The 18140-nt window shown below is 39.3% G+C and overlaps 1 protein-coding gene across 1 annotated transcript in view; it reads left to right on the top strand.

Moving 5' to 3' along the window:
• LOC115224314 (lissencephaly-1 homolog) overlaps nucleotides 1–18140 on the top strand; it is a 115513-nt gene that overhangs the window by 21442 nt on the left and 75931 nt on the right. The window lies entirely within an intron of this gene.

Genomic DNA, 18140 nt, shown 5'->3' with positions numbered 1-18140 from the left:
GAGAAACTGATCTTGAATGGGTGTGTGATGATGTATATGCTTGACCGTGCAGTCGAGAAGCTCACTTCTCAACCATGTGGTCTTGAGTTCAATTCCACTGTGTGTGTGTGCACCTTATGGATGTGTCTTTTACTTTAACCTGAAGCCAACCAAAGCCTTGTGAATGGATTTGGTATACAGAAACAGAAATAAGCCTTGTGAGTGGATTTGGATGAAGGAAACTGAAAGAAGCCCACCGTGTGTGTGCGTATTTATATGTCTGTGTGTATGTTTCTTTGTATCTGTTTATCCTCCATCGTTTGCCAACAGGTGTTGGTGTGTTTACATCCCTGTAACTTAATGGTTTAGAAAAAGAAGCTGATAGAAAAAATACCAGGCTTGAAATATGTGCTGGAGTTGATTCATTCAGCTAAAATTCTCCACGATGGTGCCCCAGCATGGCCAGAGTCCAATGACTGAAAGATAAAAGAAAAAATGTGTGTGTGTATATATCATTGCTATTATGCAAAAGTGTCATAAGTCCAAAATGTTACTTTTTCAAAAAACTTGAAAATAGTATCACCATTTCTTTTTACATTAGCAACAGTTTCAGCTTAACAATAATACTTTTGTTGGGTGCATAAAATCGTAACTCCGTGCATCTATGATATTTTCAGTCAGAAATATTATTACAAAATTGTCATTTGTGGGACTTACTACAAACGCATTTGGCCAAATTTGGACACACAACAAGCAACGATATATTCTCTTTACTCTTTTACTTGTTTCAGTCATTTGATTGCCGCCATGCTGGAGCACCGCCTTGAATCGAGCAACTCGACTCCAGGACTTATTCTTTTGTAAGCCCAGTACTTATTCTATCGGTCTCTTTTGCCGAACTGCTAAGTAACGGGGACATAAACACACCAGCATCGGTTGTCAAGCAATGCTAGGGGGACAAACACAGACACACAAACACACACACGCATATATATATATATACATATATACGACGGGCTTCTTTCAGTTTCCGTCTACCAAATCCACTCACAAGGCTTTGGTTGGCTTGAGGCTATAGTAAAAGACCTTTGCCCAAGGTGCCATGCAGTGGGACTGAACCCAGAACCATGTGGTTGGTAAACAAGCTACTTACCACACAGCCACTGCTGCGCCTATATATATATATATATATATATATATATAATATATATATATATATATATATATATATATATATTATATATATATTTTCAGCAATCCATTAATTGGTATGGCATCAATGATGACTTAGTGCATTAAAAAACCCAGGATTGTTCTTTAAAATGTTGAGACTCGATAAATTTGTAGACATACAAAACTACAAGCTTTTTATTATTTTTTTTGTAGGATTAAGTTGTGAATTAGTAATATTTTGGTTACCAAGACTCCCAGTTTGATGGCAGTGTCTTATTCTTTATATTTGTTGAGTTCATTCCTACATTCTAATTGATATTTCCTCTACTAGCTGCAATTAACTATCTTGATTAGGCTTTTGGCTTAATTTCCTTAACCCCTTTTCATTCCATCTTGCCTTAAGCTGTCCTTGTATGATATGAACTTTTTGTTTCAAAGTGATTTCAATAAAAACAAAATTTCAGTTATTTTCTAAATTCTTCATTATTGTCAAAATTAAATGAAACAAAGTCAGGGTATTTCAACAGAAATCTGTTAACAAAAGGGTTAACGTGTTCCATTGATCATCAGATCAGGGTGGATGAGTCCATGAAGGATTTTAATGCAAGTTGGCCTGAAAGGCAACACGGCCAAAATGCAGGATCAACCATTTGACTTTACAAATAGAAATCTGTTATAATTAATATCGTAATTGCAATGGGGAGGGGGGGGGTAAATGAATTTCTTCAGCTGAAGTTACTCTTCCTGTCACTTGGATAATCTTATTTAGCCTGACAGAGGGGTGCTTCAGCCTGGCTCGTGCTGCTATTATGTAACCATCCATCTTTCTGGCATTGCTGCGCTCAATTCTAGTCTAACTCTTTAGCATTTAAACTGGCCACATCCAGCCCAAATATTCTACTGGACTTTTGGTGAAACTGACCAGATCTAGTCTCCTGCACCTATTCTACAATCTCTCTCTCTATATGAAGCTGAAGCTGTCTGTGTATGGCAGGTTTGGTAGCCTTCATTTAACACTATCTCCTCTGAGACCCTGTGGCACAAGCTGACCAAAATTGAGAGTATGATAGAAGAAGGCTTGCTCTTCCTTCGGTAGAAGGAAAAATTCAAATCGGACCATGTTAACACCAAAAATTATTTATATCAAAAAGGTGCTTTTTTTTTTATGAAAATCCCTATTTTTTACGATTTCTTTTTACTGCTATGTCGCCATTTTTCGGTGTATTTCAACCAGAAAAATGTTCACTTAAAGAGAATAACAAGCTACATAATGCAAAATTTTTACTTTTCAAAAATTCCAATTCTTAAGGGTCAAAACAAACCCGAGCAACACCAAGCAATACTGCTAGTGTAATTCTAAATATAATTGCATTATTGAAATCTCAAACCTATGAGATAATACATGGTTAATTCAAAGCAATTGACAGAATAGTCTGAATGCTAAAGGGTTAAGGATGTGAAATGGTGTCCCTTTCAGATTGAAGACCATCATTCTTTTTAAGCTTTTTAACAGCTGGTGTCTGAACAGACTTGTATGTAGTTGCCATAGTTCTGAGACTCAGTTTTGTGCTCTTGAAGACCTTTTTGTCATCAACTCAAATCTCACCATTGCTGTTTGCCCACGTTGACTGTCATTCAGACAACTCAATGTTTGGGTCATTGGTGGTGGTCATGGTGGGCAGTTGGATATGTGGCTGCAGGTTATTAGTTCCGACATATTTTGCCATTGACAGGCAAGGGAGGAAGCAATTGTTTGGAATGTGTGTTCATCAGAAAGAGCTGTTCATGCTGCAAGACTGCTAGGAAATGCATGAATGTTGCATAATCTCTTCAACTACTACTTCACCTCATTCAGGATATTGGACTACAGTTGGAGATCCATTTTGATATTCTGAATTGATCCTTATTCTGCTTGTCTGTATGTCTGTCTCTAAAAACTCTGATGGGCTTGACTCGCTCTTAAAGCTATTGCATTTCAATGACTTGAGTGCCAGTGATTAACTGGAGGAACACAAATGCGTGCACACACACACACACACAGAAGTTTCTTTCAGATTCTGTCTATCAGATTCACTCCCAAGGCATTGGTTAGTCCAGGGGTTATAATAGAAGACGCTTGCCCAAGGTACCATTCAGTGGGACTGAACCTGAAACCTTGTGGTTGGGAAGGGCACTGCTTAGCCATACAGCCTGTATTCTCTCTACAAACAAGTCGTAAGAGTTGTACTCCTTTTCCTCGTGTTTTGAATCAGATGCATGAACCATTCCAATTAGTCTCAGATACAAATGAATCAGAGATGGCATTTTCTGTGCAACAGAGGCTGGTTTTATTGACAAAGGTATCCCACCTCCCCTATGTCTTGGTATGTTTTATTCAATATACTGTTTGTTTTCTGAAGGATTTATGGTATTTGGCCAGGGAAGGAAATGGCTGGACAACCAATATTCAACAGTAGTGGAAAAAAATATCAAACAATATCTGGATTTGTCAAAACTGCTTCAGCAGTGCTAATATGAAAAATGTATTTAAAATTCTAAAAACATGCTTGACGTTTACTAGACATTTCTCTCTTTTTTTTGTTTCTTTGTTGTGCACCTTTTCATCTTTCAACACTTCCAACATCAACTTTAGATGTCACTTTTTTTTTTTTTTTTTGCTTTGTTGTCTTCTTGGGTGTTCTCTCTATTACGTCTCAAACTACATAAACCAGGCAGGTTCAGTTTATATATTCATAGTTACGTTTATGTAATTTTATTGTTTTTTCACAAGCAAATTGTGTGTGAAATGTGTTAAGTTGCAGTCAGTGCCTTACACTGATCCATCATCTGTAGGTGATGGGCAGAAGCACAAACCCAGTCACCATGGAAACCAGTGAGTCATGTCTTTCTCAGATCATATAACAAATGTGAGTGGGGTCCACATTAAATGTTACTCTACAGAATTTTCATTTCAGTTCACCCCCCCCCAGCTCTCTCTCTCTCTCTCGGCAATTATTGCAATTATGTCTGCATTAAGTTGGAACTAGAAGTTATGAAGTCTGCTGTTCCCCAAATTATTGTTTCTGACACAAGAGCTTCCATGCTGTTTGCCATTCTCTTCCACTATGGTTGTGCGATTTTGGTTGAAATGTTGCAGTAAAAGAAACAAAGGTTCCAGTCAAAGAGTGGGTCTTTGGGACCAGAAACTGCAATTACTGACTCCTTAACTGGTCCTCAGGCTTTCGCACACTTCTCATTCGATCAGTTACCTGACAGTGTGTTTCTGCTACCGTTTCAACGGTTTCTCCAGAAAGGAGCTCCAGGTTATGATGGCAGAATCACATCTACCATTTTCACAGCTATCTCATTTGTCCAAAAGATGGATACATCAATGGCATATAACACATTGGGGCTACTCAGGGCTCTGCCTGTCCGATCCATCTCTCCATTTCCATTCTCTCTACAACAAAACACAGACCATTGCACCATGCTGTATACATATCATGCTGACACAATGAAGCAAAGTACTAAGATACCATCCAGAAAATGCAAGAGCACAGTTTTTCCTTTTTTTTTTATATATATTCTCTTTTACTCTTTTACTTGTTTCAGTCATTTGACTGTGGCCATGCTGGAGCACCGCCTTTAGTCGAGCAAATCGACCCCGGGACTTATTCTTTGTAAGCTCAGTACTTATTCTATCGGTCTCTTTTGCCGAACCGCTAAGTGACGGGGACGTAAACACACCAGCATCGGTTGTCAAGCAATGCTAGGGGGACAAACACAGACACACAAACATATACACACACACACATACATACATATATATATATATATATATATATATATATATATATACACACATATATACGACGGGCTTCTTTCAGTTTCCGTCTACCAAATCCACTCACAAGGCTTTGGTCGGCCCGAGGCTATAGTAGAAGACACTTGCCCAAGGTGCCACGCAGTAGGACTGAACCTGGAACCATGTGGTTGGTAAACAAGCTACTTACCACACAGCCACTCCTGCGCCTATATATATATATATATATATATATATATATATATATATATATATATTGTAGCAAGGCCCCAAAGTCAACAGTTTTGTGTCACTGCATGGAAAACCAGCTCCACACATCCAGAGACTTATGCAACCCACAAAGTACCACTACAAGAGAATCACTTTCGTTGCAACATCAGACTTTCTGTCCTGAAACACTGGACAGGGGTGGTGGTGGTGGGGTGGTGGTGCAACATCAACAACTACAGCAGGGGAACAACATCTTTGAATGTATTTACCCACCGCCGTTACTATGACCATCACCATTGATCAGTGTTCAGGACTTGTCTTGAGAGTAGAAAGAGAGGGCTGCCATGCTGATCTTCATGTTGATGTGTGCATGCAGCAAAGTGATTGGGTGGGGTGGGGGAACATTGGTATAACTGAGAAAATGGTCCAGTAACAGTCAAACTATGTATCTGCATGCCATAGGATGGCTTGATCCTGTTTGGTCTGGGGCTACACAACGACAACAACCTCATTCAAGCACGTTTCAATCACTTGTTCATTCTTAATCTGCATTAATCCTCTAATGTTATTACAATTGTCTTTGAATTTGATGACGAAACCTCCTCAGTTTTAAATCAGCCTCTCTTCCTCTTATTCCGTGTTGTGTGTTATTCCTTGAATTTCAGACTTTCTCAGTTCTTCCACTTCAAAGTGACCATCCCTCTGGAATACTGCTGCTCAGTCCCCATACTCCCCACCCTACTTCAGCCACTGATAGTTAACAATTCAAAATTACTATAAATGATATCACACAAAAAAAAAATTTCAATCAGTCAAGGCTATCTGAACAATTAGGAGACAAAAACTTCCTTGAAGCAGGTATTTAAAATCTGTTGATTGTCTATACTTGGACCAGATAGACAATGGAGATTGGAGTGGATCTTTTTTTTTTTATTTTAAAGCTAACGAGTTTTTGCCCACTGATTGCCTGGATAATCTGAATGGTTTTTTTCTTTTACTCGTATTACATATTAGACCTGAGCCATTTTTACATTTAATCTGTAGAAAACTCCTATATATTGTCATTTTCATCCTCAAATAATGTCCACTTTTCTATGATTGTGTATATGATGGGCTTCTTTCAGTTTCTATCTACCCATAGTTTTGGTTGGCCTGGGGTTATAGTAGAAGACTACCAGGTGCCACATGGTAGGACTGAACCTGAAACCACATGTTTGAGAACCAAATTTCTTAAAACCACAGCACCATGTCTGCTACTGATGACGTTTTCTCCGAGCAGTCCTCCCCTACATACCCTTTCTTTTCTGTCCCTGTCTTATCAGATAATTAGTGATTTGTCTGGCACATTGTGGTTTAGATTCTTCCTTCTTGGAAGATGTTCACACATGAAACCTTAAGTCAGACAGGAAAATAACAATTTTAAATGACGAGAAATCTATTAACGCAATTGTTATATATCTTTTTCTCTCAGTCGGTAATGTGGTCATGCACGGCTCACTTCTGTTAAAGGTTTTATTTAAAATTTATTTATTTCACTTGAGTGTTTTTTTCTCCTTAGAAGACTAATAAAATTGACATTCTCCATGGTGACACGATTTTCGAACCAAGATGGACAAAGCCAAATAATGTAACGATATGAATTCGATGATGTAATGTCTCTTCCACCAAGCTTATAGTTTTTGTTTGTTTTGTTTTAAAACCAGTACAAAAGAAACAAATTGAATGTTGTCTTGGATGCATTAATGGGGGAAGTAAAGTTCAATTGGCGTTGGCTCAATCTTGCCAGAAACACACGCTTTGATATTGACTGAGGTGGATTTCATTTGGAAAATTCATTTTAAAGTCGAATCCAGTTTCAGTTCCATTCGTAATTCTTGTATGAAAAGCACTTATGTTTAATGGCCTTGTTTTCTGTGGCTAAAATGGAAGACTATATTGCTAGAATAATAAAATGGTGAGCACCATACTCCAGTTGGTATAATCTTGTTTAGCGAGGTTGCTGGGTGTGGGTTTTATTCATCCTTGATATAAATCCACTTAATACTCAGAAAGGCATGAACATCACAAAATCTCTTTCCTATCCCTAGTGTTTTTGTTTTGTTCAAGAGTCAGGGATTAGAATTGAGCATATGCTTAAGGATACTGCTGGGTCTGATGTTTTAACAAAGACGTCTCCCTTTTCTGGAAAGGATCAAGTTGCTTTTATGATGAAGGCCTTCTAACCCAAATGCGAAATCAAAGTTCATGTAACGTCTACCAGACTTTTGGACAGTTTGTATACAAACATTTGCATGGACAGGGAACACTCTACACTATCGCGTGGAACCCAGTGAAGGAGACCTGAGCACTTTCTCTCTCGACCTACTTGTGCATACTTATACAAATGTGCTTAACGGCCTGACAGACCTGCATAGACACACAAGCAATCAGCTATGTGGTTTTGTTTGAGTCAGCACATCCAACCAGCCATGAGTGCATGCGCATCTTTCCCATACCATTGGCTCCAGTATTTACGGTTTCATGCATTCAACCTCTTGCACCCATTTACATACAAGAGTGTTATCATCATCACCACCACCACCACCATCATCATCAACATCATCATCATTATCATCATCACCACCAACATCACCACCACCACCATCATCATCATTACCATCATTACCATCACCACCATTACCATCACCACCATCATCACCACCATCACCACCATCATCAGCATCATCACTACCATCATCATCATCACCACCATCATCACCACCATCATCACCACCATCATCACCACCATCATCACCACCATCACCACCATCATCACCACCATCACCACCACCACCATCACCACCACCATCATTACCATCATCATCACCATCATCATCATTATCATCATCTTCGAAATCCGGGTAGAAACATCAATGTACCACTGAAGAAGTTCAGCAGGATTAATCGTGCACGAATTAGATCTGATTAGTGATCAGGCAGCTTTAAAACTCTCTCGACTATTTATTAATGACTTAACACCATTCGTTCCCCCGGCACCTCCTCTTTCTGCCCGCCTCTCCTACACGTATGTGTCGGTCCGTTTCTCTACGGCCAATATGCAGAGAGGCCTGCATTAACTACGTATGTTCTTGCATGTGTGTCGTATTAAAGTGTTTTATGTTTCTGGTCGAAACGCTGAGTCGAGGATGTATACATCTCTCTCTTTGCTCTGCCGGTGCCAAGTGGTTGATGAAACACCGGCGAAATTGGCGTGGTACTAACTGCTTTGAAATAGACATTTAACCCTTTCGTTACTGAATTTATTTTTAGATGCTCAGTGTTTCTTCCAATTATTTTAAATATAACAAAGAATTAAGTAAAATAACATCGTTATCATAAAGCTAGAGTTAGGGACATAAATTGTGACTAAGGTTTGGTGGAAGGTTTTAATTTGTACAAAAGAGCCAGAGCCGGTTTCAGCCGGGTTGGTAATGAAAGGGTTAAGCTGTTAATTAACCAGTAGCATTGGTACTTGCTTTGGGTCTTGAGGTTTCGAGTTCTTGGTCAGTCTCAAAGGAATTGTGTGCGTGTAAAAAAGGCAATTAAAGTACAAACATAAGCTTGTTACATTTGACTCGGGCAAAAGAAAGACTGGCGTATTGATTTGAGCATAATTCATGCTAGTGAAGCCGAGGCTCTCCCAAATGCGTCTCAGGTTCTACATCTACAGTATATACGGTAATCCCTCGCCATATCGCGGTTTATCATTTAAGCATACGTCGATTATGCTGTGGTGGTGTTTTGCATTTATAATAAAATAAATAAATACAAATAATATATAAAAAAAAAATATACGGTACAGAACTGTTTTACTTTGCGGATTTTCATCTATCGCAGGGGTTTTGGAACGTAACACCCGTGATAGTCGAAGGATTACTATATCTCTATCTATCTATCTATCTATCTATCAATATGGCTCAGTGGTTAGAGCGTCGAGCTTAAGATCGTGAGGTTGTGAGCTCGAATCCCGGACCAGGCTGCGTGTTGTGTTCTTGAGCAAGGCACTTTATTTCACGTTGCTCCAGTTCACTCAACTGTAGAAATGAGTTGCGATGTCACAGGTGCCAAGCTGTATCGACCTTTGTCTTTCCCTTGGGTAACACTGGTGGTGTGGAGAGGGGAGGCTGGTATGCATGGGCGACTGCTGGTCTTCCATAAACAACCTTGCCCGGACTTGTGTCTAGGAGAGTAACTTTCTAGGTGCAATCCCATGGTCATTCATGACCGAAGGGGGTCTTTATTTATTTATATATTTATATTTATATATTTATTTATTTATTTATATATTTATATTTATATATTATTTATTTATTTATATATATATTTATATATATTTATATTTATATTTATATATATATTTATATATATTTATATTTATTATATATATATTTATATATATTTATTTATATTTATTTATATATTTATATATATATATATATATATATAACTAAATCATCATTTAACGTTCGTTTTCTATTCTGGCATGGGTGGAACGGTTTGAACAGAGCTGGCTAGTCAGAAGGCCATGTCAAGCTCAATTGTCTGCCTTGGCATGGTTTCTACAGCCTGATGCCCTTTCTAACGCCAACCACTTTCCAGAGTGTACTGGATGCTTTTTTGTCGTAGCTCCAGCGGGGTCAGCAGGCAATTTGCAAGACAAAGTCTTTTCGATGGGGAGGAGTAGTGTTGAGAGAGATGCCTTTGTGCCAGTTGACGAGAGGTTAAAAGGATAGTGGAGAGGTGAAGATGGGTGTCTTGCTGTAGAAGTACAAGGATGCTCCAGTTGGAGGAGGAGGAAGAAAAAGTTGTATATAATATATAACGGACTCTCTTGTCGTTAGACGACATATGAGGGTTCGACAATTTCTTACCGGAGAACCATACCGACGATATGTTTGTGTAGACATAAGTTCACTCCCTTCACCAGATCGACATAACATGTACAGGAGTGGCTGTGTGGTAAGTAGCTTGCTAACCAACCACATGGTTCTGGGTTCAGTCCCACTGCATGGCACCTTGGGCAAGTGTCTTCTACTATAACCTTGGGCCGACCAATGCCTTGTGAGTGGATTTGGTAGACGGAAACTGAAAGAAGCCTGTCGTATATATGTATATATATATGTATGTGTTTGTGTGTCTGTGTTTGTCCCCCTAGCATTGCTTGACAACCAATGCTGGGTGTTTACGTCCGTCACTTAGCGGTTCGGCAAAAGAGACCGACAGAATAAGGCTGGGCTTACAAAGATAAGTCCCGGGGTCGATTTGCTCGACTAAAGGTGGTGCTCCAGCATGGCCGCAGTCAAATGACTGAAACAAGTAAAAGAGTAAAAGAGTGCAACTGGGTGCCACTTGTCAGATGTCGAAGATGCTTAAGAACGCAACACTCCGTCTGGGAATCAAACCCACGATCTCGCAATCGTGAGTGCAATACCTTAACCACTAAGCCTGTGCCTTCACACACACACACACACGAGAGAGAGGGAGGGATGGTGGTGGATGTGTGTCGGGGCATACTTTCAAGGTACATTGAGGGTGAGGTGAATGTAGGTGAAGTGATGCAAGATCGGACTTGGTGAGTGTAGGCGGAGGGGGGTGGACAGAAGGGAAAATTTCAGAAGAATGTGCAGTGAGGTGGTTTGAGACGGGGTGGGGATAGGTGTAGGGATTGATGCTGAGAGATATAGGAATGGCTCGAGGGGTGGGGGTTATGTTAGATATGTAAGGGCAACGGGAGTGGTAGGGGATAAAGATGTTAAAGATGGAGTATAGCAGCGGTGGGGGAGAGGGTATGGCTGGAAGATGATAATAATGAAAGTGGTTCTGATATTGAGTACTCTTTCTTCTGACAGTTAACATTGTGTGTGCGAACACACACACACACACACGCTTGCTTGCCCCAAATAAATGTTCAGTTTTTGTCGACACGAAACTTCAAACACTCTAATACGTTGCTAACTTCAGTCTTTCCCTTGCACATGCGTACTTGTTAGGTACGTGACACTTCAAGGCAGGACATTTTTACAGCAGGGAATAATGGATCTGCCCCCAAATGGCGGAAGATATCGGAAGGAAACGGTAATTATATCATTGATTGAATAAATCGCTTTGTTTAAAACTCTCTTTTTTTACTTGTTTCAGTCATTTGACTGCGGCCATGCTGGAGCACCGCCTTTAGTCGAGCAAATCGACCCCGGGACTTATTCTTTTGTAAGCCCAGTACTTATTATCGGTCTCTTTTGCTGAACGCTAAGTAACGGGGACATAAACAAGCATCGGTTGTCAAGCAATGCTAGGGGGACAAACACAGGCACCACAAACACACACAGCATATATATATGCATATATACGACAGGCTTCTTTCAGTTTCCGTCTACCAAATCCACTCACAAGGCTTTAGTCGGCCCGAGGCTATAGTAGAAGACACTTGTCCAAGGTGCCACGCAGTGGGACTGAACCCAGAACCATTTGGTTGGTAAACAAGCTACTTACCACACAGCCACTAGTGTCTTATTTCTAAAAAACCAAATAAATATTTTGGCTAACCTTCGTTCGCCAGCCTCGTCTGGCACCTGTGCCGGTGACACATAAAACACCATCCGAGCGTGGCCGTCTGCCAGCCTCGTCTGGCACCTGTGTCGGTGGCACATAAAAAACACCATCCGAGCGTGGCCGTCTGCCAGCCTCGTCTGGCACCTGTGTCGGTGGCACATAAAAAACACCATCCGAGCGTGGCCGTCTGCCAGCCTCGACTGGCACCTGTGTCGGTGGCACATAAAATCACCCATTACACTCTCGGAGTGGTTGGCGTTAGGAAGGGCATCCAGCTGTAGAAACACTGCCAGATCTGACTGGCCTGGTGCAGCCTTCGGGCTTGGCAGACCCCAGTTGAACCGTCCAACCCATGCTAGCATGGAAAGCGGATGTTAAACGATGATGATGATGATGATGATGATATATATATATATATATATATATATATATATATATAGGGTACAGGACGTCAGCAACTGTAAACAACATGAAGTACAAAAACAAACGAGTTTAATACGCAAACGACTAGAGAAAAATGGAAAACAAGACAAGTAACACAAAGAATGACCCTTCATCAGTTGTGGGCTATCTACTCATTTCGAGCATTCAACGACAATGAGTCTTCGAAGACAGTTGCCCCCATAACTTCCAAAATAAATTTTTTGATTTATGGAATGTCAAAGTTTGGAACAAAAACAGGACAGTGGAGACATATAAGGAAACCGAACGAAAATAAACATGGAGGGTCGTTAGACCAGAACGAAGGGGAAATAGTGAACGCTGGGAGAAATAGTTTCTTTGAAAAGAGAAAAGATAGACGACGTCGAGTTCTTAGGAAGTCGTGCAGGAAAAGAAAGATGGACGATGATCACGTGTGAACAACAAGAAAGAAGAGAGAGAGAGAAAAAGGGAATTAGAGGAGGATGGTGGAGAAAACAGTACAGAGTCGGATCAAAAGGGTTAAGATAAACTTACTTGAAATGGATGCGTGGCGTTCAGGTAAATAATAATAATACAAATTATATATATATATATATATATATATGCAGGTACAGGACGTCACCAACTGTAAACGACATGAAGTACAAAAACAAATGACTTAATCACGCAAACATCGAGAGAAATGAATGGAAACCAGGGCATCATCTCCATCCTTATCTGGACATGCACAATATACAGTGTCATCAAGCTGCAATCTTCTGTTCATCTCAAGTCATTCAACCGTGGTAGATTTTCCCACCACTCTACTGAACATCATCACTTGGGCCTTGGGTACTTTTAGTACTCAAGGCCCAGGAGATGATGTTCAGCATTTTGTTCCCTTCAGGCCAGGACTCCAATCTGAGGAGGACTTTCTACCAGTCACGGTGACCCTTAAAACTGGCACTGGAGGCTGTCTTCTAACCCGCACTCCGCCAATGATCCTAGAACAACCCAATCTCTCTCTCATTCGGTGTAGGTCAATCAATATATAGCTTTACAAAGGCACCACTAATTACTTCGTTGACTGAAAACACCAAAATGTGTTTAGGAACACTAATTGTCACTCTCTTGGAATCGACGACTAGAATTCACCGGTGGGCAAAAACAGTGAAGGTGTGTGCAACCTGAACTATCCTTTATTTCACATTTTTAACCGCTGCTTGTCAGAAAATGCAGTGTGTAATTGTCAGTTGGGTTAAGGAAGGGTTCACATCCATTTTACAGGGCTGAGTCGGGCCTATCCGCCCCCTCCTCCTTCAGTGGAGAATTCTTAAGGAAATAACAGTGGAAAAAAATTTCTGTCGCATCACTGACGGCATTTTATCAGAAAAAATTAATATTGGAAATTGGACTGACGTAGAAAAATATTTGAATATATTTTGTCCATTTCCCAAATTCAACTCACCAATATTGCTGTTTGATAGACTTAGACTGTACCATTTTCCCATTCAGTCACATCATTAATCCTTCAACCGCGGACATCATCAATTAGTATTTCAAAAATTTTACATCAATTCGGCTATCGTCAAAGGAGAGAGTGTAGTAAGATTGCAAATTTCATTGTGCGAAAGACTAACAATTATACTGTTTATATTTCGTGAAAATAATTATAAAAATTACCCCTAAGAAAAAGAGACTTCTGTGTTTTTTTATGCCCATTTCGCACACACGTTCATACAACTCTTTCCCGTCGTCTAAAGGTTAGAGCTTTTGGCAGATTATAATTGTGATTATGTAAACATCAACAACCAGATGAAAACATTAAATATCATGTCCCCACAGTTCTACCCAGCCGCATCAAACCATGTAAATATTATTAAGAAGACAACGGCGATCCTTCGGTATTGGTCTCCAGAATGTTGGTATGAAAAGACGACGTCATTCACCCAGTTTTTTCAGCTTAGCGTTTTTTTTTTATTATCTGTGTCATGAGGGAAGGTTGTGTGGTTGAATCGTGTGTTGATACCGAAGGATTGCCAAAGACAACAATAGAAATTCCTTCATTTCCAAGATCACCTCTCATCACATATGTCCCCCACCCCCAAAAAAACTCGTTGAGACTTCTTCACTTTAGAGCAATCGCCCTAGTTTGGTTTCTGAAAGCTTCCCACAGAAACGAAGGGGCTGACATGAATTTCTTTTCCTTTTCAATACTTTATTTGGAATTTCAAGAAAACTAGGGCCCAGGTCCCTTAGCAATGAATAGGTGGTTCTCATGAAGAAATCAATCTACAGACGAGGGTGCCATTTCTGTGCTGGCCCCTACTATGACTGCTCTATTTGTCCCAAGAAAGAATAAAATCTGCCAGAACTTGGTGACAAACGATAAACAAAAGAACAAAAACCTTTTTTTTTTCTTGTAAAAGTACATTGGAATGTTTGACCTAATTAGTGTTCCCTTTGAATTCTTGATCGTGACTCCCTTAAACGTCATTACACCCACGTTTAAAGTTAGACGATGATAGTAAACAAAATTAAAATCGTATTATTTTTTTGAGTGGGTTCCTAGGCTTGTGACCCTGTCCTTGTGTTGTCCCTGCACACATATACAGTGGTTTTAATCACTACTAAATACCATGTTTTTCTTTTTTCCATTTAAAATGTATAAAGAAGTTGAACAACTTTGAGCGAGCCCTCAGCCTCTCCTTGGCAAGCACAAGTGGTGTAGTAGTAGTAGTAGTATTATTACAAAACCTGACAACGCCTTATAATCGACAATTCACAAAACGTTTGCTTCTCGGTGACTGATTCTCCTGACAACCAACAATGCCTTTTGCTAAAGAAAGAAGGGGAAAAATCGATTGATATTAATAGTAGCAAGCTACAGCTAGCATTCCTCTCTGCTTTAGTTGCCTTGCTGATGCTATTTGGAATGGTATGAACGTCACAACTTCCTATTCTAAACGCTATTGCGAAAATGAGCTAAGTAGGGAGCTTCTACGTAGTCGTTCGACCTGTTAGAATTAGCAACCAACTTCCCTCAGATCACACCTGTTGTCTTTTATGAAAGATACGTAAGACAATATAGGTCAAATTATATAAAAAGACGAGATGGTTACGGCTGGGGTGTCTTTGAGCCCAAGCCTTCTTGATAAATATTGAGTGGCGCTAAGCACCGATTTCCTTCCTCTCTGCATATCTCAGCATCAGGTTTACTGATTTTGTAACAGAAAGAAATTGATGGCTTTAAATCTTGAAATTCGATCTTTTTTGCGTTTGCCTGTGAGAGAAGAACTCCTCCCCCAACACACACACACCAAAAGAAAACTCATACTGTGTGTGTGTGTGTGTTTGGACATGCCATCCAACACTAGTGTGTGTTAATTAGAACTTTCGAAGGTAGATGGTAATTCGTATTTGATAATTCATTTGTTGTTAGGAAATGATTTTTGACGAGAAACTTTTGTTGGGTGTAGCTAGGTGGGTGTGGCTGTTTGTGAGCCTTGCTTTTCCTGTTTACACTACCTGGAACAGTGGTATGTGTGTGTGTATATATATATATACTCTCTTTTTACTCTTTTACTTGTTTCAGTCATTTGACTGCAGCCATGCTGGAGCACCGCCTTTAACCGAGCAACTCAACCCTGGGACTTATTCTTTTGTAAGCCCAGTACTTATTCTATCGGTCTCTTTTGCCGAACCGCTAAGTAACGGGGACATAAACACACCAGCATAGGTTGTTAAGCAATGCTAGGGGGACACACACGCATATATATATATATATATACATATATACGATGGGCTTCTTTCAGTTTCCGTCTACCAAATCCACTCACAAGGCTTTGGTCGGCCCGAGGCTATAGTAGAAAACACTTGCCCAAGGTGCCACGCAGTGGAACTGAACCTGGAACCATGTGGTTAGTAAGCATGCTACTTACCACACAGCCACTCCATATATATATATATATATAATATGTGTGTGGTTTTTGTGTATGATAATCTGATACAGGTAATTTCAAGCAGGTATAAAGAGATGGTGACAATGAGGTTATGACAAGCCCTTTTTCCCCCCCATGAACAGATATTAACTAGATTCATATAGCTCCTATGCTTGGGCATTACGGTCAGATGGCTACTTTTCCTTTAGTTTATATATAAATTTGACCTAATAATATTGGTGTACTGGTTCAAAACCGTCATTATCTTTGTTTTTCTAATGGTATTGACAATTAGAGATTCGGTTTGATAATGTCAAATATCTGGAAACGTTGATATAAATAGGGTCCAATTGAAGAGCTATGACGAAGAATAATTTCATTGCCAATTGTAATTTTTCGGTACTTTCGTTCTGAATATATATATTTTTCAAAGATATGATTTTATTGTGTAATATTAAAAATGTTTTTTCATGTGTCATTTTATCTGTGATTTGTATAATTCTGGTAATAACCTTGTAATGTGTATTTAAGAGCTCCCTACTGTTATTGGCCACATTCCACTCTGCAGTAAGGTATTTCGCAAGGCTGAATACACATGTGGAACTCCGCTATTGAGAAGAATATAATACAAGGATGGAGAATACCAGGCTTCAATGACAAACCACTACATTCGTTTCTGCACCTGACGTGCGCGCGCACACACACATATCGTATGTATGTATGTATAAAAAATACAAAAATGGGACAAGAACATAAAACATCCAGACAGTTAGGTGAAACAAAAAAGAGACAACAAAATATCCAGACAGGCGATACAAGGAAAACAAGGACGGATCATTGGGAGTTTTCTATCCTCAGTCGAGTTCCAAATTATCTTTGCAATTTCGGCTAGTTACACTCGAGATTGCTCCAATCTGGCCAGCCCCAAGAAAACTCCGAATAAGCTGTCCTTGTTTTCCTTGTATCGTCTGTCTGTAAATATAATAATATAGTGTGTATATATGTATGTATGTATGTATGTATGTGTGTATATGTATGTATATGTATGTATGTGTATTATATATATATATATATATATATATATATATGTATAGTGTATGTATATATATGTATGTATGTATATATGTATAGTGTATGTATATATATGTATGTATGTATATATGTATATATATATATCCTATATATGTATAAAATGTGTGCAAACGCAATTGTGTATTCACCAGAAATGCGTGTTTTACCTCAGAAGTATTAAGGTGTGACTAACGTAAGTGTAGCTCTGAAGAAAATTTATCAAGAAAGACAACTCTAGAATTCAAACTAATGAAAAATTGAACGGGAGTAGATTTGTGCCGCCGTAAAGTACGGCGATAATTACGGAAAAGAGGACAAGGGCAGCCCCCCCTCTTTCTTTTAATGAATTTTATACTTAAAGCATACACATCTAAATAAATGTTTTTTTTTTTTAGATTATTAGTTTATTTGTGATTATGTTCCATAGGTATTCCCATATTTAATGTAATGAAACTAATTTTTAAAAATCGTTTTGTTTTTATTCCATTAAAAATATACTCCTTATCAAAATAAAAAATCGTTTGCGTTAAATGAAAATTCTTGTGAAGATGGGCAAGGGGCAACCCGGTTGTTGGTTCTGAGAAATACATTTAGACTGGTATGTGTGAAGCGAAATGAGATATATCACTTAATGGCTATGAGCTAAAAGTAAATCTCTTGTCAAATAAACTTGATAACATTTCGGCCTCCCTCCACACACACACACAAAGTGGTATTTGCTTGTCTTGGGTAAAAGTTGTGTAACGCGGATGTTTCAGGTCGGTTCTTACGAGTCACGGACTCACACAATCTGCCTCTTCTCGTTCTCTCTAAAAAATTAAGTAGAAGCAGTAACATTTGCTCTAAATATTTATTCTCTCTCACTCTTTCTGCCCAAACCATTTGACACTGCCCCTTCTTACAACCCAACGAGAAAGTCTTCTACGTGGTTGTTCGATTTGCTAGAAATAGCAGCAGCCAATCTCCCTCATCAT

The sequence above is a fragment of the Octopus sinensis genome, linkage group LG25 (assembly GCF_006345805.1).
Source record: "Octopus sinensis linkage group LG25, ASM634580v1, whole genome shotgun sequence".
Taxonomy (NCBI): domain Eukaryota; kingdom Metazoa; phylum Mollusca; class Cephalopoda; order Octopoda; family Octopodidae; genus Octopus; species Octopus sinensis.
Note: the sequence above shows the minus strand (reverse complement) of the source record. Positions and strands in the feature narration are given on the sequence as shown.